This window comes from Pogona vitticeps, chromosome 5 (genome assembly GCF_051106095.1).
Source record: "Pogona vitticeps strain Pit_001003342236 chromosome 5, PviZW2.1, whole genome shotgun sequence".
Taxonomy (NCBI): domain Eukaryota; kingdom Metazoa; phylum Chordata; class Lepidosauria; order Squamata; family Agamidae; genus Pogona; species Pogona vitticeps.
This window is the reverse complement of record NC_135787.1, coordinates 33,184,368-33,211,612: the sequence shown is the minus strand read 5'-3', so window position 1 is coordinate 33,211,612 and position 27,245 is coordinate 33,184,368. Positions and strand designations below refer to the sequence as shown.

The 27,245-nt window shown below is 40.6% G+C and overlaps 1 long non-coding RNA gene across 1 annotated transcript in view; it reads left to right on the top strand.

The window, feature by feature from the left end:
- The window catches only part of LOC140707781 (uncharacterized), a 126,913-nt gene that overhangs the window by 43,154 nt on the left and 56,514 nt on the right, over positions 1-27,245 (top strand). The window contains exon 4 of the long non-coding RNA XR_012087962.2: positions 126-218. This is a non-coding gene — a long non-coding RNA (uncharacterized LOC140707781). The remainder of the gene's footprint in view (positions 1-125; positions 219-27,245) is intronic.

Sequence of the window (27,245 nt, the reverse complement as noted above, 5' to 3'; positions counted from 1 at the left end):
TTTTGTTTTTAATTAAATTCCACTAGCTGGCATCAAAAGTAGTCCAGCCCCTTTCTCATTAACTGGTACTTACAGTTTCAATAACTCTTATAAGAATGAACAAAAATTATTTTCTTTACTTACAGCTGTGAAGAGATCAAGCAGCAAGCCGATAAACATGACTGCCTTCAACAAACTTCAACAGACTCAGGACAGGGAGGAAAACATGGAGCAAAGAGGTGAGACTATTTGAATTCGGAGCCAGGGAAAGAACAATTGGTTAGTGCTGGACTCTAGTAAAGAAATCTCTCTCCCCGCCGAAACTACTCCAGGCAGCATGTAAGGTTGTAAAAACTCCAACAGATGTAGCACTACAAAATAAATGAAGTAAATGAGGCACATGTCTCAGTCATGCAAAGCTAAAGAGTGGTAAAAATAAAATAAAATATTTATCTACTATCCCACACCATAACATTAGGCAAAGGACACATTTCACAAATCCTGCTCAGTGGTTCTTTGCTAAAGGTTGACTCCTTATCAGGCAGATAAAGTGCTAAAGTGGGTCGGTGTCTAAAGCAGTGTACAAAGATTTTCCAAGGTAGGCTATATTCATGATGTTAATCTACAAATGCATCTTTACTTTGGCTCTGCATTCTGCTGGGAAAATTATTTTCTTTATTTGAGATATCGCTCAACTTTTGGATTTCATGAGAACAATAGAAATATCCAAGCAGGATTAAGATCAGTGAAAGCAAGAGGATGACATTTTTATTTTTGGTAGCTGGAATTCATCTTTTAAAAAGTGTGTTTATTTTAAATCCTACTGCCATTTGCAGTCACCATAAGATTCAGCTCTTCTTGAGGGGAAAAATGTAAATGATTGGTTCAAGCTGATTCTCAACACTTTTCATGTTTCACTCCGTCTCCTCCAAAGAATATACTGTGAATCAAATTTTCTTCATGACAGCATGTATATACAAGAACAAAATTTTTCATGTTGTTGTTTCAAGTGATGTATCTGGAAACCATTTCAAACATCCATTGAAAAGAAAAAGCCAGTCTGCTGTTCCTCCCCATCCCATATTGTTCCTGTGAATTAAAAAGGAGCATCATGTTTCAGACACCCAGACTGTAGCACATAGCACATGAGAGGACTAGTTCTCTAGACAGACATCAAGGAAGACAGTTACTCATTGGCACATGCAGCGGGAAATTTACTTCTCTGGCTATGATGTTTGCCTGGGGCATTCTGGAAGTTGTCTGAAAAATCAGTTTTCCCCAGCTCTGACATTGCATTTCCAGCACCTTACTCCCTTTAACAAAGTTCGGATTAGCACATCAATTTGTTGACGGAATTTGCACTTTCACTAGAGCTGTGATTTGTAGAGGTATTTTGACACCGTGTCATGTGGTCAAGTCCCAAATCTTGGCAAGAACTCTCTAAAATTACAAGGTACAAAGTTGCAAGGCTAAGTAAAAGGTTAGGAATGTTTAATTTCTGATTTCCATGGTACTTACTCCCACTGACTGAAGCCTTTGTGAGAATTCATGTTCCTTGAAGCATCAAAGAAAGAGCTGAGATGTAGTGCTTATTTATTGGTATGACTTACTTCTAATAAAGAACATCAACATCTCATTTCCCCCTGAGAACTACTGTAGATTGAAGGATATAGAAGGAAAGCGAACATCCTTCATTCAGTATTCATTTATAGAGGGCTTGATCCTCACATTACTTTTTGGCCTCTTAAAATCAGGGCAATGGTTATTTTTTAACAATCATTTTTAAAGGGATTGTTTCTTCCCTGAGCCCTAGTGTGACTGAATTGCATTGTCATTTCCTGAAACTGTGAGCACCTGGCCTAGAGCTTGGGTTAGAAAACATGTTCTGCATATCCCCAGGGATTTTCATACTCATGGTTTATGAATATCAGATTCCCTGGAACCCCATGCATTTGGTGAAATGATGGAATGTTTCAAGCAAAGAGATTTCTCTTCAGGTAAGCCTTCCCTCAATAAACCAGCTACCTGTGTGTGATTTTTAGATAGATAGTTACATATTACTGCTTTGACTGGATTTTTGGTACTACTTGTGTTTCCCATTTCTCAGAGTGACTTTTTTTGTATACTTACTGATCTTTGCATTTATATGGCCTGTTAATGTTGTAAGTTGCCTCCTTATTCATTGTTTGTAGTTTTAAATATTATCTTTTAATGACGTTACCCACCATTGTATACTCATTGTTTTCAACTTTAAAAATTGTCTTTCATTCCTGTAAGCTGTTTTAGGTTCTTTTCAAGGAAAAAGGCAGGGAAGGAAGGAATAAACAAACAAATAAATAGGGATTGCCATTCCAATTAAAAAGTGATATCTGAGTTCAGCACTCCAAATCTGAATCCTTCCACTTTTTGTAGATCAGCTGTAGTTTCATGTCATTTGCATCTCCTAACAGCCACGTGCAGTGCATGCATCTGAAGAAATGGTTTTCAGTCCCCAACAGCTTATGTCACGTACAACTTAGTAGTGTTTAAGGTGTCATAAGAACATTAGGAGTATTCAGTTGTTACCGCTACAGATACATTCACCGTGATCAGAGCACTAATCCGTCACCCCTCCACCATTGCTTTTTACACATCAAGGAGAGATGTTCCTGTTTTCATGTAGACTCCAAAAGCAAGGAAGGGCCCTGAAAAACCATGGTGCTTAGTTGCATGTATCAGCAGCAACATCTCTTCTGTAGGGGTATTGGTTTTGTTAATGTGTTCACTGTATAGATGGACTATAGTGAGATATCCCATCTTTGCAGTCCATTTTTTTCCTCCCTGGTGCTCTGAGTCTGTTTCTTTGTTGTTAATCCTTTACCTATTTGCCACGAAGCTTAACTTCCTTAGTTATTGGGTTGCCATTTTGTTTACTGTTACGATTGTATCTTAACATGTGACGTTTTGCAGAAGACACTTCTTATTCTTTCCTATATGAAATTATTTCACCTGGAGGAAAACTTTAATGCAACCAGGAAGTCTTTGGTCTAGAGCAGGGGTCTCAAACTCAATATCCCTGGGGGCCGCTGGAGGCAGAGTCTGGGTGAGGCTGGGCTGCATCAGATTTTCCACCAAGCAGAGCAAGAGCCCAAGGAAGCCGCCCAGGAGTTTCTTTAGCCTGGCTGGGGCTCCGTGGAGGAGGAGGAGGGGTGTGCGAGCCCTCGTCGCTGGCCACGACCCCCTCCGGCTCCTTCTTCACTACCACCAGCAGCAGCAACAGCAGGACGAAGAAGCGGAGAAGGGAGGGAGTGTTGGCGACCGCCTAGTTGGGGGGGAGGGCACAACATATTCACCTTGCCAAAGGAGAAAAGCCTCCATCAGTACCCACAAAATTAAAAAGAACGGGGAGGGGCCCCACAGGTGTGCATGCGCGCACACGTACGTACTTACATGCGCGTGCGCGCACACACACACACACACACACACACACACAAGGCGGGGCCCACAAACTACCATCCGGCTGGCTGCAAATGGCCCCTGGGCCTCATGTTTGAGACCCCTGGTCTAGAGCAATGGTTTTCAACCTTGGGTCCTCATATGTTCTTGAACTAAAACTCCATAAAGCCTTCACCACTAGGTGTACTGAGCAGGATTTCTGGAAGTTATAGTCGGGGGAACCAAGGTTGGGAACCACTGGTCTAGAGACTGAATAACTTTTTTACAGTACCTTTTGTATTATTTATTTATTTATTTATTTATTTATTTATTTATTTATTTATTTATTTATTTATTTATTTATTTATTTATTTATTTATTTATTTATTTATTTATATCCTGCCTATCTAGTCGATTAAGACCACTCTAGGCGGCTTGTACAGTCATGTTGGGCAATTGAAACAGGTGGACTTCCTACACCCATTTCATGGGAAGCCTTATACAATGCCTTGCCTTCTCTGTTTACAGAATTCATGTAATAGTGTGGTTGTTCTGCCTTGTATGTTTCTTCCTTGCCTATAGAATATCTCTACATGGGGAATTTTTAAACATATGGACTCAGAGTAGGTGCAGAAAACTATCAACATTAATGAACAAATATCAAAAGCAATTATACAGGATAAGAAGCTGCAGACAGCTGACGGGAACTTTTCTGAACATAATTTGGTGATATTTGATTTCAAAAACTTTACGCCGAATGTGGTGAGCTTCATTTTTACATCCCTAAAGTTTTAATCATCCCTAAGTCAAAAAGTTAAATGTGAGCAAAATTGATACTGTAAAAATAAACAGTTACTATAATGGTCAGTACGAATGTGGGCTGAGCAGCAGCTAAGGTAGATTAGAATTATAACCAATCAGACGAAGAAAAGATGATAATATAAATAAAACCAGTACTTTTCTCCTTTCAACAAGTCTGAGACTCACTTTTCTCAGGCCACTTCCCGGAGACAAATAGCAGCACAGTATTTATTGAACATTTATTGATTGATTTTATTTAAAATTTTAATAATGTAAATCCCCTTGGACCCCTTGGACTCTTTTTAAGGAGAAAGTTGGGGTTAAGATAGATAGATAGATAGATAGATAGATAGATAGATAGATAGATAGATAGATAGATAGATTGATTGATTGATTGATTGATTGATTGATTGATTGATTGATTGATTGATTGATTGATTGATTGATTGATTGAAAAACTGTATAACCAAAAGAATGCTGCTCAATTTAAAGGAGAAGTGTATGGCACTCTGTGTTTTTTCCATAAGCTTTTTGGCTAAAGAGAGGCTGTGTGATGTTTTAATTGGAGTGTTGGCCTTGTACTGGGATAACCCAGGTTTAAAATCCCCATTGCTGAATGGGGCTTATTAAATGGCCCTGGGCTAATAATGATCTCTCCACCAAACATTTGTCACTGGTTTGAGAGTAAAATTGGGCGCTATGAATTTTTAAACAATTATGTGACCCTTTCCAAGTTCTCTAGGTAATAATATTCCGCCTAGAGTGGTCGAAATGACTAGATAGGCGGGGTATAAATACAATAAATAAAAATAATAAATAAATATAAAATTCTTCTGGGGGTGCTCTGGGACTGAACAGCTTGCCCAAAGCTATACAGGCAAGCTCTTGCACATACCACAGTGGGTCATCAAACCCCCAACCTTTAGCTGTGCAGTCAAATACCCAAATCACTGAACTATCCAGCCAGCTGCACTGTTGCTGTTTTGTTTTTCTATGTCTAAAAATGCTTTAAAATAATATTGTAAGAGAAAATATGGAGAAGGACCATGTATGCCACCCTGAACTCCAGGAAGGAAAGGCAGAATTTCATTACATTTGTTTGTTGAGGGACCCAGGCAAGGGAGCATGAGATATTTAGATATTAATTAAATGGCTAGAGTGGATTTTGTAGTTCCACTGGGATTTAATGAAACTCTGTGCAAAATCCAGACAGTCTTCTTAACAATACCCCACACAAAAACATGATTAGCTATGTTCCTGGCTGGCTTACATCTTGTAATTTTGCACATCTTAAAAGGCACATTTGGAACTGAGAAAGCCCAGCAATATGAAGGCAGTTCCTTTTAAAGTAATTATGCATGTACGCACACATGCACGCATGTATGTATAAATTGAAAAGTTCTTATTTGCCCATGTCCACACTGTTTGATGGAAACAACTTGAAAAGGGAGTTGGACAGCAACTTTCTGAACAACAGCGCTCAAGTCACTCCTGAAAGCTTATCCTCAGTGTTTTTCTGAATTTTAAGTCAAACCCCTGTCCAAAGATGAATTTCAGAGATGTAACAGGTTTAACTACGGTCAGATCACTCCAGCAGCCACAGATTCCCAGGCAAAGGAGGCAGTACGGGGCTTGGGACCAATCCGATCTTGATAAATCATCAGTAAATGACTTCTGGTGCCATTTGAAAGATTTGAGAATCCACTGACTACACCTCTAAGACAATAAAAACTGCCATATGCGTTGACTTTAAGTTTTCAACTGCTGATACTTCACATTCATTCCAGAAAGCTTTAATTCAACCCTGAAGCATTAACGTAGTGCAACATTTTATTCTTGTGAGGTAACGTCTTTTCAGGGGATAATTTTTTAAAGCATACGGATCCTCTGATCGTAATGTTAATAGGTCCAACCGCAATCTCTGTGTACTAAGGGAATGTAGGCTGTGCCAAGTACAACACAGCCTCTGTCCTCTGCTCCTACTACTCTCTTGCATACAATTCTTTTTCTGCCCAGACCAATGATGTCTCATCCCCCTCACACTACCTCACCAATCCCATGGCTTCTTGCCTCCTTTTTAGAGATGAAGAGTCAGGGCCATCATTTCTGTTCCCCTCCTGTATGTGTTGATGATTGTCTACCATCTTCTCTCCATTTGAGTGCTTCTACATGTATGATGGTACACTTTTGCCCTGGCTTTGTTGACAACTGCTACCTCTGCTCATTTGTGGTGTGCCTTGAACCCTATCAACCATGATGGGCACCAGCCATCAGATATGTGTGCATGATGGGAGAATATAACTGCTGGATAGCTCAGTGGTTTAGGCATTTGGCTGAAAAACCTGAGGCTGGGAATTAGATTTGTGACTGTACCTCCTTGACAAGATCTGGAGGGCCTCACTTTACCCAGTCCTGCTCTGTAATAACCTAAACCTTCTCTTAAGAAGCTGCTTGTCACTAACAGATTCTACATTTATTACCAGCAAGCTCAAGACTGTGCAGCAAACAGAGGCATTTGCACCTTAGATTTGTTTAAAGATGACAAAGCTCCTGTCAGACAACAAAGACGGCCAACTTACCACATCAAATCAAACCACATTGCTCTAATTTATTTAGAAAGTACAGTAACTAAGAGGTATGCTTTTTGGAACTAGTACCAATTCGTTGTAGTTGTTTTGCCGGTTACAATGCCATTTATGGGGTTGCATCCAATTTTTGTGGGGTTTCGTTTTCTTGATGTGCCATTTTGGAAAGTGCAAAGCTTGTGCTGTAGGATTTATAACCCTGGAGGGGAGAGGCTCTCCTCCTCCAAGTCTTCTGATTTACCTTTTCTGGTTGACAGGGCCTCTTGTCTTGAGACAGGGAGGCTCAAGCTGTTTATTGTTCTCAGTCTTTCCAAAAAGTTGCCACAAGGTGTGCCAGCTTCACTGGTTCAGAAATAGTGGAAAATTCTGCTGTATATCAAGTGTGGCTCGGGTCCTTTATGAATGACCTTCCTTCCTCACTCTCCTTGTAATGAGTTTGGTTTTTATAAGAGTTGCAGAAACCTCAGAAAAAGTGGAGTGGCAGAGCTTCCTTTTTTTTGAAAAGGTTAGAAAGCAGCAACCATTATTCCACCTAATCTAGGGAGTGAAAGAATCCTGTCTCTGCAGCTCCACTCATCAGCGGGACTGGTCACCCTCATTAGTGCATATGCACCAACACTGTAGTCCGCAACAGAAGTCAAAGACAAATTCTACGATCATCTGGCAGCTGCTATCAAAAAAGCCCCTGAGAGAGCCACTGTTCATTCTTGGAGACTTTAATGATAGAGTTGGTGCTGATCACAATTCCTGGCCCACTTGTCTAGGCCGTTTTGGCATTGGGAAGATAAACAAAAATGGGCAAGGCTTGCTGGAGTTTTGCTGTTATTAGGGTCTCTGTGTCAGCAACATGTTCTTTAATACGAAGGTTCAACACAGAGTTTCCTGGAGACATCTGTCTGCAAGCACCTGGAGTCTCTTCAGCACAACACGGACAAGCAGCTTTTTATTCAGATTTTGGATGCATTTCAATATTTAATCATACAATATTTTATCACTTGTCTCCCAGTATCTATTGGATGAAGATTGCTATACAATTATAGTAAAAAATAAAAAAAATTAGAATATGCTGTGAATCATTTTCTTTTTGATGTCTATTCTGATATCATTGGGACTGCTGGATAGCACAGTAGTTTAGATATTTGATAGCAGAGCCAGAGGTTGGGAATTATATTCCCCACTGTGCCTCCTTGACAAGGTTGGACTTGTTGATCCATAGGGTCCATTTCACCTCTGAAGTTCTAAGATTATTTCAATGTAGGAAGTAGCCTGTAGGATATGGGTGTAAAAAAATGTGGTTTTCCAGATGTTGTGGGAGTGCAGTTCATGAGCCCTAGCCTGATGATTTCATCAGTCGTAGCCATAGTAAGAGACTAAGACACATGTAATCTGGATGTGGAGCAGCTGAGCAATGCCCCAGCTACAGATTGGATGGGGGAACCTGGCACATGCATCACCAAGTATCCCACATCCAGTTAGGGGTCTGTATGAGAAAGCTTCCTTCCTCTATATGACTTGCCCCTACTTGGATTGAGCCATGCTAGTAAGGCGTGTAAGGAAAGAAATATTGAACTACTGTTTTAAAAGGCCTATAATATCTAAAGTGTTCAAATGTTACCTCAAAAAGCTGAACACATTTTAAGAAATTTGACATTTTATTCACATCCCTTTGGTTGCTATCTGTACTGGTCTTACATTGGTTTAGCACACCACAAGAGAAGAACTGTGGTAACTATACATTTTTATTATTTAACATGCCATGTGGCTGGGGAAATGTTCCATTAACTAGTGGATGCTTGATGCATTTGACATAGATTTGTTTTTGAAGTAAGGGTAATATGAAAAAGTAGCTTTTATCTTTTTTTGATTACTCTTTTCTGCATGTAATCAGAGTTAATTTTTGTTCTGGCCTGATAATAAAGTTGAGATTTCCTGCCTTTTCTTTGGCAAGTGAACATGCCTCTATAAATCTGTCTGCCATAGCAAGAAAAGAAAAGAAAAACTGTTTCTACAGACTTTCCAATTTTATTGCTGTGGGTAGACTCCCCTCCCCCCTACCAAATTATTACTTTTTTTGATTGTTATTACTAAAATAAATATTTATTTTTGTTCTGTGCTATTAAGTATCAAGCTTTTATGCTAAATGCAGCACTTTCCCCCTTTTACCTATGCTCACAATAATTCTACCTTAAGTGTGCATTAGGGGTCAGGCTATCTAAACATTGTACTCTGTCTACATTGTGAGCACAAGCCATGCCTGCAATCATCAGTGGAAGTTTTATTGACTCCAATGGGCGGTGGTTTGCAACCACTGAATTTTCCCATTGATGTCACTAAGATCGTGGCACATGTTTAACATTATACATAGTTCAAGTACTTTCAAGAATTGGACACACTAAGCTTATTGTTTCTCTTCTTTTAATGAACTTGGGGAGAAATGTGTGCTTAGTTTTATATATAACTTCCAAGCAGCCAGATCATTTACAGACATGACCATTACATTGCTCTTAATGAAAAATGAAAAGTATCTGATTGAATGTTGCCTTCATTTTGGTCAGTTTTAGCTCCACAGAAATTTCTGGAGCAAAGGTGTTGACAATTAAAATCAGCAGTCTGACTGTTCAGTGAAAAGATATCACCAGTAATTTCAGAGACTTCTTCTGAAATCCAACCTTTTATTTGTCACATACCGTAGGTCCTTTATAATATAATAGTCCCTAGAACTTTATATTTGATCTGCTAGAGCTGAACATCCAGAAAAAGTGTAAATATGAAATATGATTTGCGTAAAAATGTGTAGCACACCGTACGATGACTCTTAAACATGGAAATCTTGGTTATGTTTATAGCTTTTGGACATTTTAAAATAGTTTTACCTTTTTTTTTACCACTTGGAAAACAAAGGTGGGATGAGAATTTTGAAAAGCAAATTTAAAAAAATCTGAAGATGTAGATACCTTCAAAGTGTCAAGGTTCTGTGTTATTGAGTAAGGCATCAATCAACCATCATATTGGATGATATATCTAAGCTATCAAATAAGGGCTTGTTTACATTAAAGCAATAATTTTAAATATGTTAAATATTTATTTTATACCGGAACATATTTAAAATTATTGCTTTAATGTAAACGAGCCCTTATTTGATGGCCCTGAGTCACGTGGTGTTTGAATTACAGTTTGCATTCCCTTGGAACAAACATTTGATCCAGAGTTTTTGAAGGGACACCCTTGCCAGATATGTGCATTCTCTCTTCAACCCAAGGCTGGAATTCAGAGAGGCAGGCATATATATGTACACCCTGACACATGCTGCAAATGCACAAATGAAACACGGACAGACACAAAGCTAGTGTAAAAGATGAGACATGGACTGAAACTGGCTGGCTGGAGGGGGGAAGAGAGAGGTGATGTCAACAATGGCGGCATTTTGCCTGCCTGCTTGCCTTCCAGCCAGTGGTTCTTTGTTTCTCTCTCTGTGTTGATCTCTCCTCTGCTTACCTCCCCCTTGCTTGCAATGGTTGGCAGACAAAGAACCTTCATCCTATCCCGTTCGCCTCCCTCCTTTTTGTGATGCCAAGGTGGGGGGGGGGGGAGAAAAGAACGGACAACAGGCTAGCAAAAGTACTCTCTTCTTCCCAAGTGAAATAGCTGCTGGTTCTCTGTACATGTGTGTGTGAGAGTCCTTTCCTCTGTTGATCTGTCCCTTGCTTGCAGTGGCTGGGAGACAAAGAATCTTCCTCCTTCCCCTCCTTCCCTCCTCCCTGGCAGATGAGACACCAACCCACATGGAGAACTAGCATGGTGGCATAGAAATGAGGAGTAATTTTCCCCGACAGGATTGCACATTGGACAAGTTGATTCATAAAACAGGGATATAACATTGGAGTTAAAATAAGCAGACTTCTGACAGGGAAAGAAAAAAAACTGACTGCCAAAACCTATGATTCCCCATCAAATTAATCTGCTCTTTCATATTCACCCAGTTTTTCAGTGAATTAAAGCAGGTTAAACCCTGCTTTAATTCACTAGTGGCGCTGCAGGCTAAACCACAGAAGCCTGTGCTGCAGGGTCAGAAGACCTGCAGTCACAAGATCGAATCCACGTGACAGAGTGAGCTCCCGTCGCTTGTCCCAGCTCCTGTCAACCTAGCGGTTCAAAAGCATGCAAATGCGAGTAGATAAATAGGGACCACCTCGGTGGGAAGGTAACAGCGTTCCATGTCTAAGTCGCACTGGCCATGTGACCACGGAAGATTGTCTTCGGACAAAACGCTGGCTCTATGGCTTGGAAACGGGGATGAACACCGCCCCCTAGAGTCAAACACGACTGGACAAAAATTGTCAAGGGGAACCTTTACCTTTATCTTAAACCCTATATCTAAGATAAATATTTTCTTTTTATGTATAAATACAGCCATCCCTCTGTAGGTTTTGCATACATGGTTTGTCAAGAAAGCACTGCATTGGAAGTCATGCTTTCAGTCTATAAAAGGTCAGTTGGTTAAAAAAGCCTAAGAAAAAGAAAGTAAAAGAAGCAAGAATTGTGTTAATCATAGAAGTATGCTTTGAATGCTTCTAATAAACAAACTCTGAACCATTCATAGTAACATTAGTTTACCTATTCAAAATTCCTTTGCATTTATGAAAGTCTCTGGCATGTCTTTTTATTTATAAAAGGCACTCCAGACACTAATAAGTACTACTTTAATAATGGGCTTAGCAAATGTACCTAAACTGGGCAATTTAATGTAAATTTAGTTTGGAAGAATTCCACGTATCCTCCCATAATGCAAACCTACTTGATGATAATGAAATTTAGCCAGTACCTTCAGCATGTAAGTTATTTACTTACCATTCAGCAACAGAAGAGAGGGAAGTGAACTGAGATGCTTCTCCACTTTCGAATCTCTCCTCCCACATTAGTTAAAATATCTTCTAGATCCCTGGTTTTGTAGTTCTCTGGGAACAACCAAATTTACACATTTCTGATGATATGGCAGAGAAAAGAAAGTGGTATAGGAATTAATTTCATAGCAAATCTTTTGTTTGACTGGAATGCCATCAACGCCACTGGCCTTGTTGTTTCCCCCTTTCTATTATTTTCCTCTATTTCTTTGCACTGTTCATTTAAGAGGGCTCTCTTGTCTCTCCTTGCTATTCTTTGGAAGTCTGCATTCCATTTTCTGTACCTTTCCCTCTTTCCCTTACATTTTGTTTCCCTTCTCTACTCTGCTATTTGTAAGGCCTCATTGGACAGCTGCTTTGCTTTCTTGCATTTCCTTTTCTTTGGGATGGTTTTTGTTGCTGCCTCCTGTACACTGCTATGAGCCTCCATCTATAGTTCTTCAGGCACACTGTCCACCAAATCTAGTTCCTTAAATCTGTTATTTTCTTCCACTGTATATTCATAAGGGATTTGGTTTAGATTATACCTGACTAGCCCAGTGGTTTTTCCTACTTGCTTCAGTTTAAGCTTGATTTTGGTATAAGAAGTTGATGATCAGAGCCACAATCAGCTCCAGGTCTTGTTTTTGCTGACTGTACAGAGCTTCTCCATCTTTGGCTAAAGAGAATATAATCAATCTGATTTTGGTATTGCCCATCTGGTGATCATGTGTAGAGTCGCCTCTTGTCTTGTTGCCCTTGCCCTACTTTGTTTTGAACTTCAAGGCCAAACTTCCCTGTTGTTCCTTTTATGTCTTGTCTCCGTACTTTAGCATTCCAATCCCCTATAATGAGAAGAACATCTTTCTTTGGTGTCAGTTCTGGAAGGTGTTGTAAGTCTTCATAGTATTGGTCAATTTCAGCCTCTTCGGCATTGGTGGGTTGGAGCATAAACTTGGATTACTGTGATGTTAAAAGGTCTGCCTTGGATTTGTATTGGAATCATTCTATCATTTTTGAGATTATATCCCAGTAGAGCTTTTCCCACTCTTCTGTTGACTATGAGGGCTACTCCATTCCTTCTATGGGATTCTTGCCCACAATAGTAGATATGATAATTGTCTGAATTGAATTCGCCCATTCCCGTCCATTTTAGTTCACTGATGCCCAGGATGTCAGTGTTTATTCTTGCCATCTCCTGTTTGACCACATCCAATTTACCAAGGTTCATAGGTCTTACATTCCAGGTTCCTATGCAGTATTTTTCTTTGCAGCATCAGACTTTCTTTTCACTTCCAGGCACATCTGCAGCTGAGCATCCTTTCGGCTTTGGCCCAACCACTGCATTAGCTCTGGAACTACTTGTACTTATCCTCTTCTCTTCCTCAGTAGCATGTTGGACGCTTTCCAACCTGAGGGGCTCATCTTCCAGCATCATATCTTTTAGCCTTTTATTTCTGTCCATGGAGTTTTCTTGGCAAAGATACTGGAGTGGCTTGCCAGTTCCTGCTCCAGGTGGATCGCGTTTAGTCAGAATTCTCCACTATGACCTGTCCGTCTTGGGTGTCCCTGCATGGTATAGCCCATAGCTTCTCTGAATTTCTCAACCCCCTTCTCCATGACAAGGCAGCAATCCATGAAGGGGGCAGCAATCCATAAAGGGGCAGCAATCCATGAAGGGGAATCTTAGGACAATGCAAATTCCTGATTTCAGACAGCATGTGGCATTTGGAAGGAAACTGGTGCATTCAGTTTTCCAAAACAAAGGGTCCACTTTTGCTATCAGGTTCACTCCATCTGTTTCCCTCTGTTTGACTCATGTATATTTCTGTCACATCCCTCATACCAGTTCTAACTTCCCAGATTCAAAGTGTCTCTGTGGTGTAAAGGAGAATTCCAATTAAAAATTCCATGTATCTGTGGCTTGGTTTTCTTGGTGCTCACCATACATCTGAAGCAGACTTTCACTTCCAGGCTTAATGGGAAAGAGATGAAAAGCATTCTATTTTCAGAGTTTACATAATTAGGATAAAGTTGGCCATGTATGTTCCAAAGTTCAACATTCTATCCGTTGTGGAAGTTCATTAAGAGACCATATGCAGAAACTGCATTCATATCGAAAGCCTGTAGCATGTGTGGAGGGCTTGCAAGTTCTAAGGTGTGGAAGTAAATCACAGCTTTCTCACTGCAGACTGCTTTGTTGAACATCTGATCTCCAAACCAAGTGTTAATGCTAGAACTGGCTAGTAACCAAAACACTCACTGTCAAATTAAGTGTTCCCATCTGAGGTGATAAATGGAGAATACATAATTGTAAAACGTGGCTTATGTAAAACAATTCATTGACATCTGGCCACAACAGCTGGCTTTGTAATTGATACAACAAAGCAAATGGGAAAACATAGTTCCAGGTAGTTTGGAGAGGTAGATATTTTATTACTAAAAATGGAACCATTTTTCAAGTTTGCTTCTGAATCCTGTATCCAATTAACATAACATCATCATGCAGAAATGGGACTGTGCATTTCCTTGCCCACTTGTTATAAAATGCTACATCTCTAGGAATGACCATGCACCCATTTATTAGATGGTGAAACATGAATCCAAGAAAGAAGCATGTTCATGTTACTATCATGTATTTAATTTTCACTATAGCTAAATGAATCTATAATGAAAGCCACCCAGAGACCTTTGGGTAGTGTGGGTGGCATGCAAATTAAATAAATAAATAAAAATAAATAAATTTTTATAGGGAGTTTTGCCTATTTGCCTCTTCAACTGAAGGCAACAAGTAAAGGTGAGTCTCCTGTGTAAGAACAAATTAACTATGATGTTTCCATCTTTTTGTCTGAAGAGATGGCTTTAATCACTAAATAGGAAAGTTTTGTTTGAGGAGTGGGATAGTAAATCTGCACAGCATTAATGCTAAAGCTAGAATCCTGTTCCAATCATGGACTGTAAATAAACAATTGTACAAGTGTAGAAGTCTATTTTCTGGAATACATATTTGTCCCTTGCCAAATACAAGTACAAGTAGATTGTACAAGTAGTCCTCCCCTACTTGTACAATCAATTGTGCAACCAGGAAACAGCCAGAATATCTTGCACAACAGTGTTTATCTATGTGGGTTATTGCAACAGGAAGCCGTCCTAAAAATCAGTTGTGCATTATATGCTTCTGACATTGCATTCAGAGAGAAGCTGTGAAGAAAGCCTAAGGCATTTGGAGCTTTATAGTTTTCTCTCACACTCACTCACTCACTCACTCACTCACTCACTCACTCACTCACTCACTCACTCACTCACTCACTCACTCACTCACTCACTCACTCACTCACTCACTCACTCACTAACACACTCACGCACACACGCACACACGTACTCACTCATTCATGCACGCACGTACTCACTCACTCACTCACTCACATGTGCTGCACATGCAGAACCCTAAACTGAGGGGCATGATAAAGGTTTATAAAATATGTACTGTGTAATGGACAGAAGGATTCCCGGTATGTTGCAGAGGAGTGACGGACTAGTAGTCTGGAGCACAGGGTTCAAATTCCTACTTGGCCATGAAAACTCACTGAGGGAATGGAACTGGTAACACCACTCCTTGAATATCTCACTTACCTTGGATGCTTTATTGGGGTTGCTATAGGTCAGCTCCAACTTGATGGCACAGAACCCAGACACATAGTGGACAGATAAACATTTTCTTATATCTCCTGCAGCAATAGAACTACAGGCGTACAGAATTCTAGGGGTTTTAGTCCAAAAACAGAATTCTGCACATTTAAAATTAGAATTCTGGATTTTCCAAGATATTTTGGTGCCTGAGATGTAGGAGAAGAAGCCACCTCCATACACTATGCAAAGAACCCAAGTGAAGCTGTGGTTAAATTTTACTTCAGCATTGACAACAGGACAGCATCCTTTGACACACCTGAGAGAAACAAGTTAACCGAGGTACACCAGGCCAGAGTTTAGCAAGTTATATAGAATGTATTTATTTATTTCTGAGATTTATATACAACCCCATTAGGACATGGCACTTCTCTGGGCAGTGTATGACAAAAAATTAAAATGACATAATTAAACATAATAACATGCAAACAACAAACAAGGAAAAATAGATAAAGATGTTAAACCCCGATGGTGTGGCAAAACTGGGCAGCAAGAGTAGATGGGTGAGATCAGGGGAGACGAGAAGGTAATTTGCTCCTATTACTCATTAACAGTGATTGAAATTGGTGTCATTTGCTACAATACAGCAAAAAAGTAATTCATTACATTCACAGATGGTTTGTGATCTCACTCCTTATCGTGTAACATTTGGGGCAGCAGGCAGCTGTTCACTCTGCCTAATGGTAGACTAGCCCTGCTGTAGATTCCAGGCTAACAATGGTACTTCATCACACAACATTTGTAGATTATGCTTTTACTGCCACAAGATTTGACAAAAGCTTCTGGCATAGACAGTCATGAGACATTATCAGACAAATCTATGACTATTTGTGGGACCTATGGCCTATTCAATGTATCATATAAATAAATTCAAATGGAGAAGTAGCTACAATAATGTTGAGAAGTCAAATATGGTCTTTTAATGATGTAAATCCCCTTGGACTCTTTTTAAGGAAAAAGTTGGGGTTAGGATGGATGGATAGATAGATAGATAGATGATAGATAGATAGATAGATAGATAGATAGATAGATAGATAGATAGATAGATAGATAGATAGATAGATAGATAGATAGATAGATAGATAGATAGATAGATAGATAGATAGATAGATAGATAGACAGATAGATAGACAGATAGATAGATAGATAGATAGACAGACAGATAAAATGGCCTTGCAAAGGAATGTTTCTTCACACTGATGGAGAGACAGCATTCTTCATAACACCTGAAAGCAACAGGGTTGCTGTGGTTCTGAACCTGTTGTTTTTTATTGTTTAACATGATTTCTCTGGTGATCGGCAAAAGCACCACTTTTCCTCACAGACATATCACAGTGTCTTGCAACAGAAATGCCATGGGTCTGGGAGTTTCGACCATGTTGAGTAACATGGGACTATTAGATAAAGGTCCCCCTTGACAATTAAGTTCAGTCGTGTCCAACTCTAGGGCCCAGTGCTCATCCCTGTTTGTAAGCCGAAGAGTTGGCATTTGTCCATAGACACTTTCCATGGTCATATGGCTGGTATGACTAGACACAGAACACCGTGGCACCTATTCATCTACTCACATTTGCATGCTTTTGAACTGTTAAGTTGACAGGAGATGGAACAAGCAACAGGAGCAGATTCAAACTGCCAGCTTTCTGATTGACATGTCCAGTGGCTCAGTGGCTTAACCTGCAGCACCACCCATATCCCATAGGCCTATTAGAGTCACTATAAGTTGCTTCTGACTTGATGGCAGAAAAAGATAGCACACACATGCTGAGTAAATGAGATGGTTGTTACCTCAGGCAAAACATGGTTTGATAAACAGTAGCATGGTAAGATCAGCATATTTGTGCAACCTGCCCCCCCCCCCCAAAAGTGTTTGGTATCTTCGTAAATAATTTTTCATGTGAGAGGAGTCCATCATGGTGTTGAAATTTAAATTATGAACCTACTCACAAAGTTTGCTTTTGCTCCTGCCATAACTATTAAAGCAAAAGCGTGCTGCTTACATACCGCCCCATAGTGCTTCAAGCACTCTCTGGGCGGTTTACAAGTTAATTATGCAAGCTACAAATTGCCCCCCCCCCCCAGCAAGCCGGGTACTCATTTTACCGACCTTGGAAGGATAGAAGGCTGAGTCAGCCTTGAGCCGGCTACCTGGGATTGAACCCCAGGTCGTGAGCACAGTTTGGCTGCAGTACAGCAGTTTAACCACTGCGCCACAAAGCCCAATATGGATGACAGAAAAGTCATGATAAATTCTGTACGGCAAGAATATATATTTTTAATGGAGCTAGGAGCTCACATTGAAGCCTTATGTTCTATCACATTGGTCAATGCCACTTTTGAGAGAGAAAAGAAACCTGTCAGACTAGCAGTATTTCCACCCAACTTTGCACTTCTGTTCAGAATGATTTATGTCTTTTAAGCTTTCCAATGATTATGCTTTCCTCATAATGTTTACTTTTGGCTTCCCCAGCACACCTGAATTTGGGGATGGAAAAAGTGGGATGGCTTCAGAGTGTGTAATGAAGAAAATGTTCTATTGTGCTGCCAGCAGCTCTGAATAGCAGGTATTCTGTTTCCCAGCTGCATGAAATGTATACATTTTATTTTACAGTACACAAGGAGAAATTCTTTATACTTGTGCAGACGGAACAATTAAAATGTAGTTGAGACTTATCGGTTCAACTGCAGAGGTCACCTGTCACTGTCAAAAAATTTCTTGGGCTGACAAAGGCACTTCCTGAAATTACAGTTTCTACAGAGAGAATAAGGCCTGTCCTTCCATCGGTTTGTTGTTTTTCTTCCTGTCTGGAATGGAAAATTGCTTAGAAAGGACTTACATATTGCAGACACTGTATTATAGAAATAGCAAGTAATGTGAATGGGCACATTAAGTTACAATCTCTCTAACAGTAGCTGGACATTGTTTCACAGAACAGCAGGCCCAAGTTAAATCTATCCTCCCAATATATTATGGATGAAAACGTGTAAGAAACATAGAGCACTGCTGTCTTCCTATCAAGGATCTTACTCCTCAAATCCCATTTCAGATTGTTAGGATTACTCCCTCAACCAGTAAATTAAAAGTAGACACACAAGAAATGGGCTACAACTTTATTAACAATGTAATCCCCTGCCCTGAGGTGGGGCCTAATGTAGTGCATCAGATCTAGGGACAGGAGCAGGTGGACCATCCAGGACCCTCTCCAGCCCAGGCTGGGTGAGTTCTTTGTCCTGGGACCTTGCTTTATGTAGCCAGCCTTGCACCAGGCAGAAAACCTGGGGAGACATCCTTGGGGCTGTCCCTGTCCTAATTCTCATGAATTAAGGGTGGTCGTATTCCGAGGTTGTCATGGATGGCATCCTTGTTTATTTATCTGAATCTTACAATTCGCTGTAGTCATTCAAGGGACTCAATAGCCCAATGATGCCCCATGAGTCTCACCATTGCCACCCCTCTTCTTTCACTATTTGCTAGATCATGACCTATATAAGCATGACACCACTCCAACCTGCCCATAATCCTTTGAAAGACCCAGAACGGGATAGGCAAAAATTACTCTAGTGCCTTATGTTCATTATGCCAGTTAGGGAAATCTGGGTCCAAAATTCCACCCTTGTGGTGACCTTGCCTACAGGGTAGGTGGTTGGCCCATTTGGCAGCAGTGTCCAAAGAAGCCAACACTGACAGATGTCAAGGCCTCCTTTTCCCAACCCCAACACTGGCAGGCCAGTGACACCTCATGTCACTTCATGCACCACCTCCTAATCACTGGAGAGAGGGAATGCTCTCTCCTCCCTCCCAGCTGGACAGCAGTGTGACTTTGAAAGTGGCAATAGCATTTATTACTAGACATGGAATATTCGTATTTGTATCCCTGGGGATGGGTGCCTGGGAAAACCAGGCCCTCCTCCCTGAACCAGCAGCTCCACTTACCACTTGCTATGTGGTGTGTACAGCTGGCATCATTCCCATCACGCCAATCTGGGAAGCAGCCCAGCTGGCATTTCCTTGCCTCCCCACACAACTGTCCACTCATCAGCTGATCTGGGAGACCCATCATTTCACTTCCTCACTGGAGTGGTCAGCTGTGAAGGGAGGTAGGGAATCTCCAGCTAGGTTGCTTCCTGGACTGGTGTGAAGAGAACTACACTGGCTGTGCATGCAGTGCAGTGTGTGGTAAGTGGACCTGCCAGTTTGGGGAAGAGGGAAGAGTCTGGTTTTCCCAGGTACCTGAGGTCTGATATTCATATTCATTCCCCTAAGGATACAAATACAAATATCCCATGTCTATTTATTACCTATTTTTTTATACTTGTATACCTCCCAGTAGCACAGACTATTTTTAAAAACGTACTGGGAAAAAACTAAGTCCAAGCCAAAACACATATTGGACAAAATGGGACATTTGGCATTCCTTTATGTGAGCAGCAACTTGATCAGGAGCAGATGGGGATAGGTTTGAGAGATGGGGGCAAATGTCCCTCCAGTTATGACAGAACTCCTGTTCACAGCTACAAATTAGCAGCTGACTCTGTTCTTCCCAGAGTATATCTATTCTCTACAGAATTTTTACAACACCTTTCTCTGCCTTAGTGACCTCCTGCTGTTGCTGTTGTTATGTGCTGTCAAGTCAGAACTGACTAACTGTAATAGGGTTTTAAAGGTAAGTGAGGTATTTAAGGAGTGATTTCACCAGTTCCATTCCCCCCGCTCCTGTTGGGTTTTCATGGCAGAGCTGGGGAAATCAAACATAGATCTTCCGAGTCCTAGTCCATTATTCTACCCACTACACCACACTGTGTACCTGAGGACTTCCAGTTATATTATACTAAATTCCTACCATGTACTTTTAGCATGAGCATGCCAATAGGAAATGACAGACATTTTAGTCCATCATATATACTTTTGCTTGGGAAAGGTTGTTCTAAAAATGACAACTCTAAAAAACTGCAGTAACAAAATACAGTATTAGAAGGTTTCTTCTGAACTCAAATGGGATAAAAGAGGTACATCAATTTGGCAGGATGAAGACCAGAAAGTTGAACTATTTTTCCAGCTGGTTAATGAATACATGCGGATGGCATGAATTAATTGTTCCACTTCTTCTTTAAAAGAAGCTGGGGATTATTAATGTTTCAAGCATCTGCCTGCATCCAGTTGGCGGTGAAAACTACAGCAGGTCCACACTGAATCAGTGCCTGAAATCCTATTGCACTGCAATGCAGAAGATATAACTTTTGGAGGTGATTTTTCTAACATTAATAACTTCCCATAATATTATCTGTTGAATATTGAGTCACATGGTTATGCCTTATGCATAATGGAACTCAGCCAGTAGAATTTATTTAAGTGTTAATCAACTGCTCAGCAGTTTATTGTTTATGTTGATAGGTTTTCCCAGAAGTCTGATGGATATTATTTGATAAGACCTTGCATTACAGCCCCTATCTGCCTGTGCTACATTTTGCCTCAGTATTTGAACCACTCCATTCCTTCTGAGTCTGTCATTTACAAAGTAGACATTTTATAGGTGTCTGACTGAAAATATCCCACTCCAGACAACTTTAGTTTACTGACGTCAAACACTCCAATGTTTAAAGTTTCCATTTCTTGTTACAGTATGCAGTTTCCAGTTTACCTTGATTCATACTTCTCACATTCCATGTTACAATTATATGTGTTGTGCAGCATAGGCCTTTCATAAGAACATAAGAAGAGCCCTGCTGGATCAGGCCAAGGGCCCATCTAGTCCAACTTACTCTATCTCACAGTGGCCCCACCAGATGCCTCTGGGAGCACAGACAACTAGACACTTGTCTCTTGATACCACTCCCCCACATCTAGCATTTTGAAATAAATTCCTTTTAAGCCTGGAGGTTATACATCCCCATCCAATCCTCTTTTAAAGGCATCTAGGCCAGATGCCATCACCACATCCTGTGGCAAGGAGTTCCTCAGACTAACAACAGGCTGAGTAAATAAATATTTTCTTTTCTCTGTTCTCACTCTCCCAACACTCCATTGGAGTGGATGTCCCCCGGTTCTGGTATTGCGTGAGAGGGAAAAGAACTTCTCTATATCCACTTTATGCATCTCCTGCATAACGTTATATGTCTCACTCATGTCCCTCCTCAGGTTCCTTTTCTAGACTAAAGAGCCCCCAAAGCTGTAGCCTTTCCTCATATGGGAGGTGCCCCAGCCTAATCATCATTTTAGTTGCTCTCTTCTGCACCTTTTCCAGTTCCACAATGACTTTTTTGAGGTGCAGTGACCAGAACTGTACTCAATACTCCAGGTGCAGCCTTACCAGCATTTTGTATAATGGCATTATAATGCTGGCTGTTTTATTTTCCACCCCCTTTTTAATGGTACCTAGCATGGAATTGGCCTTCTTCACTGCCACTGCAAACTGGGTTGACATTTTCATCGAGCTGTCCACCAGCGCACGAAGGTCTCTTTCCTGATCCATCATGGACAGCTCAGAACCCTTCAGCTGATAAATAAAGTTTTGCTTTTTTTTTTTTTTTTGCCCCAATGTGCATTACTTTGCCTTTCCTTATATTGAAACACATTTGCCATTTTGCAGCCCATTCTCCCAGTTTGGAGAGATCCTTCTGGAGCTCTTCACAATCCCTTCTGGTCTTCACTACCCGGAAAAGTTTCATGTCATCTGCAAACTTGGCCACCTCACTGCTTATCCCTGTCTCCAGGTCATTTATGAACAGGTTGAAAAGCATCTGTCCCAGAACAGATCCCTGGGGCACACTGCTCTTCACCTTTCTCCATTGGGCAAATTGCCCATTGACACCTACTCTCTGTCCTTTCATTTCTGAGTATAGCAGACATCCTTTCAGCCTTAATTGAGTTGCGTTATTAATGAAAATGCTATTCATACTTGTCCTTTGCATCCCAGACCTGACTGAGTGCTTTCTGACTTGGGAGTCTCATCTTCCAGCACTCCTGTTTCGTTTTGGACTGTTTTATTGTAAGGTTTAGAAGGTATGAAAGCTGTGGCTTGAGTTATCATATGCATGGTTTACTGTATTTTTCCATGTATAAAATGACACTTTTTCCTAAAATAATTAGAGGAAAAATTGAGGTTCATTTTATACACGCAAGGCAGCAGCAGAAGACAGAGGCAGAGGAGCAGCCATGACTGCTGCCTCTGCCATCTATTCGCCCCCTCCAGCACCATTGCTGGGACTTACCTCCAGCTCACATTGCCACCTTGTCCCTGGCCCGAAGGAGATGATTGCTGGAGGAGGCAATCTGGTGGCAGCAGCAGCAGTCAGTGGGCAGCAGTGAGAGTTGGCCGAGTGTGGCTGCTTCTTTGCCTCATTCTCCACCTTCTGCTGCTGCTGTTACGCCTGCAAGTGGCACTGGAGGAGACTGCTGCAGCAGGAGGAGGCAGAGACTGAGGCAAAGAAGCAGCGGTGCTTGGCCGCCTCTCACTGCTGCCCATTGACTGCTGCCACTGCTGTCAGATCGCCTCTTCCAGCAATCATCTCCTTCTGGCAAGGGACAAAGTGGTGATGTGAGCTGGAGGTGAGTCCCATCAGTCGCACTGGAGGAGGCGATCGGGTGGCAGTGGCAGCAGTAGCAGAAGACAGAGGTGGAGGAGCAGCTGTGCTGGACTGCCCCTTGTGGCTGTCCATTGACTGCTCTTCTGCCTCCAGCAATGGTAAAAATCAGGGGGTCGTCTTATACATTGTAGGGGTCGTATACACGGAAAAATACGGCATCATACGTTCAGTGTTCATGCATTTCGAGAAATGTGGAAAAATCAGTCTCGTATATGTATATGTTCTCCCCAAGGCAAACTAAAACAACAGCAATCCTCAGTGGTTTGTTTGGCACGTGAGGAGTATGATTGAAAACATTAAATAATTAAAACAGCAACTAAAGCAATGAATGTTTTAAAAGTATATGTGTTACGGAAGATATAACAATTGTTTGTTTGTTTTTAAAATAATCCAATGTAATTTATTCTTTGCTGGTTAGATAACGTTAATGTCCTGATTCACCCATTAGAATCTAATGTGTAGCGAATACTAAAAAAGGATCAAATTTGAAAGAATGGGTAAGAGTTGTAATTTTTTCTCCCTGCTCCTTGTATTCCAATGGACCATATGTTTTGATTTTCTTTCATGTCAATCCAAGAGCATTTCAGAACATAGAGAGGAAAAGGTTGTAAAATATCAAACCACATTTTAAACTTTATTTTCAAATTAGAATAGTATCAAATGATAACCATGACATACATCATCTGATTGTAATAGAATGTATTCTGGAGTGTCTGTCTGTGTGTATAATATAAATACCTCCCTTGTTGTCTGATGTGGTTATTAGAATTAGTGCCAGTCCTTATTTCAAAGTCATCATCTGAACAATGCAAAGGTTGAATTTCTTTCATCACTGAGAGTTTGTCTCTCTAATTAGCCTGCTCTCTTTTGTTTATATAGAACTTAGAATGGTATATTATTCTTTCAGGAAGGATAGTTTTATCACCACTGGCAGAGATATAATGACATAAATCTTTCCTGTGAATACGTATTCTATTTTCCAAATGCAGAGACAGCATATGCTACAAGAAATTGTTAGCTAGATATATATGGAACTAAACAACTGTGATGAAATGGACATGCCCACCTGTAGATCAACATTAGTCTCTATAAAGGTTGTGTGCTTGTAAGCCTTAAATGAATTATTCGCTAGTTTTAATACAAGGCTATGTCAAATTTGACTAGGATTCAGAAATCCTGGGTTCAAATTCCCACCAGGCCATGAAAACGCACTGTGGTGGTGGTGGCAGCACTAGTATAACTTCTCCTTAATTGTCAGACATACTTTGAAAACCCTAATACGGTATCTGTGAGTGCAACTTGATAGCACAAAATTGGCCAAATGCTGTTGCACCCACATTGTAGCTGCAGTAGTTATGATAGCACTGTCCACAAAGCACTTCTGCTGGCATATTAAGCAATTTGTTGCAGTTCGTTGTAACTGTATTAATTATGAAAGAAGCATCAAACCCATTAAATTACACAGAGAGGGGAAATTCACAGAGATTTCAACTTCCAGATATTATGGCAAAAACATACACAGAGATATTTAGAGATGATGTAGCAAAAAGTGATGTTTGAAATAGTCTTTGGCTCTACATAACTTGGAGTGTCAAATTTACTCTGATGTAGTCCTTTTGACTGAATTCCTGTTGCTTAATACAGAAAAGTGCACCAGAGCAGGCCCATTGAATCAGTGAGGATTTGATTCAAATGGGCCTACTCTACTTGCAACTTGCAAGCAGTAGGCCAGAACTAGAGTGGGTGTATTTGAATCACTGAAACTAAGAATATAATACTCTTTGAATTGCAGAGCTGGAAAGGACTCTATGGATCATTAAGTCCAGCCCTGTTCAAGGAGGCACAGTGGGGAATTGAACTCCCAACCACAGCTAGAGACCTGATCTACTGAGCTATGGGGACACTGACTCACAAACTCCCCTATGGATTCAATTGGTCTACTCTAGTGCACTTATACTACCGCATTACACTAAGCAACAGGATTTCAGCCACTGACTTAAACTTAGGATAACATTTACTTTATTTAAAGTATTAAGCAATCAACTTCTGCTCCCCTGTCACCACCAAGCACATCCAGAAGAAGAAAAACAATGGATCATTGCTATTCTGAAGGACTTATTTAAAGAGGCCTTATGTTACACTCAAGTGTACTTTCTTTCCTCTGAAACACTCTTCTCTGTGCTTTTAGTATAGCAAATTGTTTGTCTGAAACCTTACGCCATGAATCCCAACAATGCCTTGTGTGCAAAACACATTAACCTTGTGACTTTTCAAGATGCCTCTGTCGCACAGAGCTTGCATCCCACACTTAGCATCTTTTGTCCCCATTTGGCCCATGTCAGATTGAGAGATATGGGAAAAGGGTTAGGTCTGAGGTAGCATGCAAAATTGCTTCACTTCCTTGCCGTAGCTGATGCTCTTGTGGAAATCAATTAATGGAGCGCTCCGAAAGGCTAGATGTTGTGGGGCTGATGCCCGCCCCTGGGCTAGCAGGCATTTTCAGAGGACAAATGCACATTTTGACTGCCCTTCTGGAACATGAATAACCTTATGTTGGTAAATAAGTCCAAAAGGATAGGGAAAGAATGATATGGAGTGAAATCATCATGACAGCTGCTGGGAACTTCTAATACATATGTAAAGAAGACGGAGTTTGGCAGAGAAGGAGGTGCCAAATATGCATGTTGCTTTTCTAATACAAAACCATTCATTTGTTCTGTCATGCACTGAGATTCATTTTACTGTATAAACTACCTTTCTTCAATCAAGAGAGGTACTTTCCCACCCCATTTAGAACCATCTGGTTTAGAAGTCTAAGGTAATGCTATGAGAAAATGAGGAAAGGAAAAGGCAGACTATAGCAAAAGCCATATATATTCCTTGTTCTTTTTAGTTTGCTTTCCAAATGATGCCACTGAAGTTGCACTGGCTCCTTTGTTTACAGAGAAAATACTGAAATGCACGCTTGATCTTTGCATTCCAGGAGTGTCAGTCTGACTTCCTGTGGGTATTTGTTTTAATTCCTTGCAAATATATTTTTTTTGCAGGAGATACTTTATATTCTTAGTCCAATGAAGTAGTTTATGACTCAAAGGGTTCAAAAGTTACAGAAGTTAGGAAAATACCATTCCTCTCTCTCTTTCCCCCTCCCCTCTCTTTGAGGGAGAGTGAGGGAGAAAGAAAGAAAGAAAGAAAGAAAGAAAGAAAGAAAGAAAGAAAGAAAGAAAGAAAGAAAGAAAGAAAGAAAGAAAGAAAGAATAATTCAGACATTAGGCTTCCAGTCCAATAAACCACAATTTACCAGCTTGTTTGTGTTCCTTTTGCAACTTTCACTTCTTCATCTTTTAGTTTCCTCTTCAATGAAGCAAAGTCATAGTTTCCCACAGCATCCAAGCTGGAAAGTTGTCGTATAAAACCACCACAGAAACCATAAACCACAGCTTCCTGCACAGAATGTTATGAAAACTGGGATTTAATAAATCATGAAGTGAAGGTTCATGATTCATGAAACAGGAGAGATGGCCTGAGGAAGCAACCCATGGGCACTCATTTCTGGGCCAATGAGACATAAGTTTATGGCTAATCAGATTTGCACAAGAATTGAATTGGGATGATTACACCTGAACTGATCCAGCAATCCACATATGCATTGAGAATGTACACCAGTGGTTTATAATCCACTATTGCCAGGCTTGAAATCTTTGTAGAAACAGTCATAAAGGGTAGAAAGAATAATTTCTCTTTGTTCTGGTGTGATGTGAAGACCTTGAATTGGTAAGCACTGCTTAGACCTCAGCTTACAACTCATTTGGTGACTTAGGCAAGCCACAATCCCACAGTCTCAATTTGTCTAGGTACAGAATGGGTACATGCCTTTTTTTGGATCCCAAGGATTTTTCACGTTTTGTCCAGCTGGAGAATCCCTCTGGAAACCCCACAGAGATTTCCTGGAAGAGCACTGTGAACAAATGCCAAGCAATCCCCCCTCCTCCCCCCCCAAATTAAAAAATCCTGTGCAGGATTAGGTTTCACAATCTATGAAATTGACTAGTATAGAGTCTGAAATTGACCAGTGTATAAGGATTTGACTAAAAGGCAAAAATGCATCTGTTTTGAAGCACAGAGGGCAAGGCAAGCCAGTGAAAGGATAAATTCATGGTGCTATGTGAGGTGGGGAATGGCATAACAACAAACTGATTCCATGCACATGATTCTGTAGGAAGAAACTGAGCACCTTTTGCTTGCTGGGAAATTCTGTGAGAGGGAAGACAAAAGACAGTAAACTGTGGGACAGAGAAGTATCTAGATCCATAGT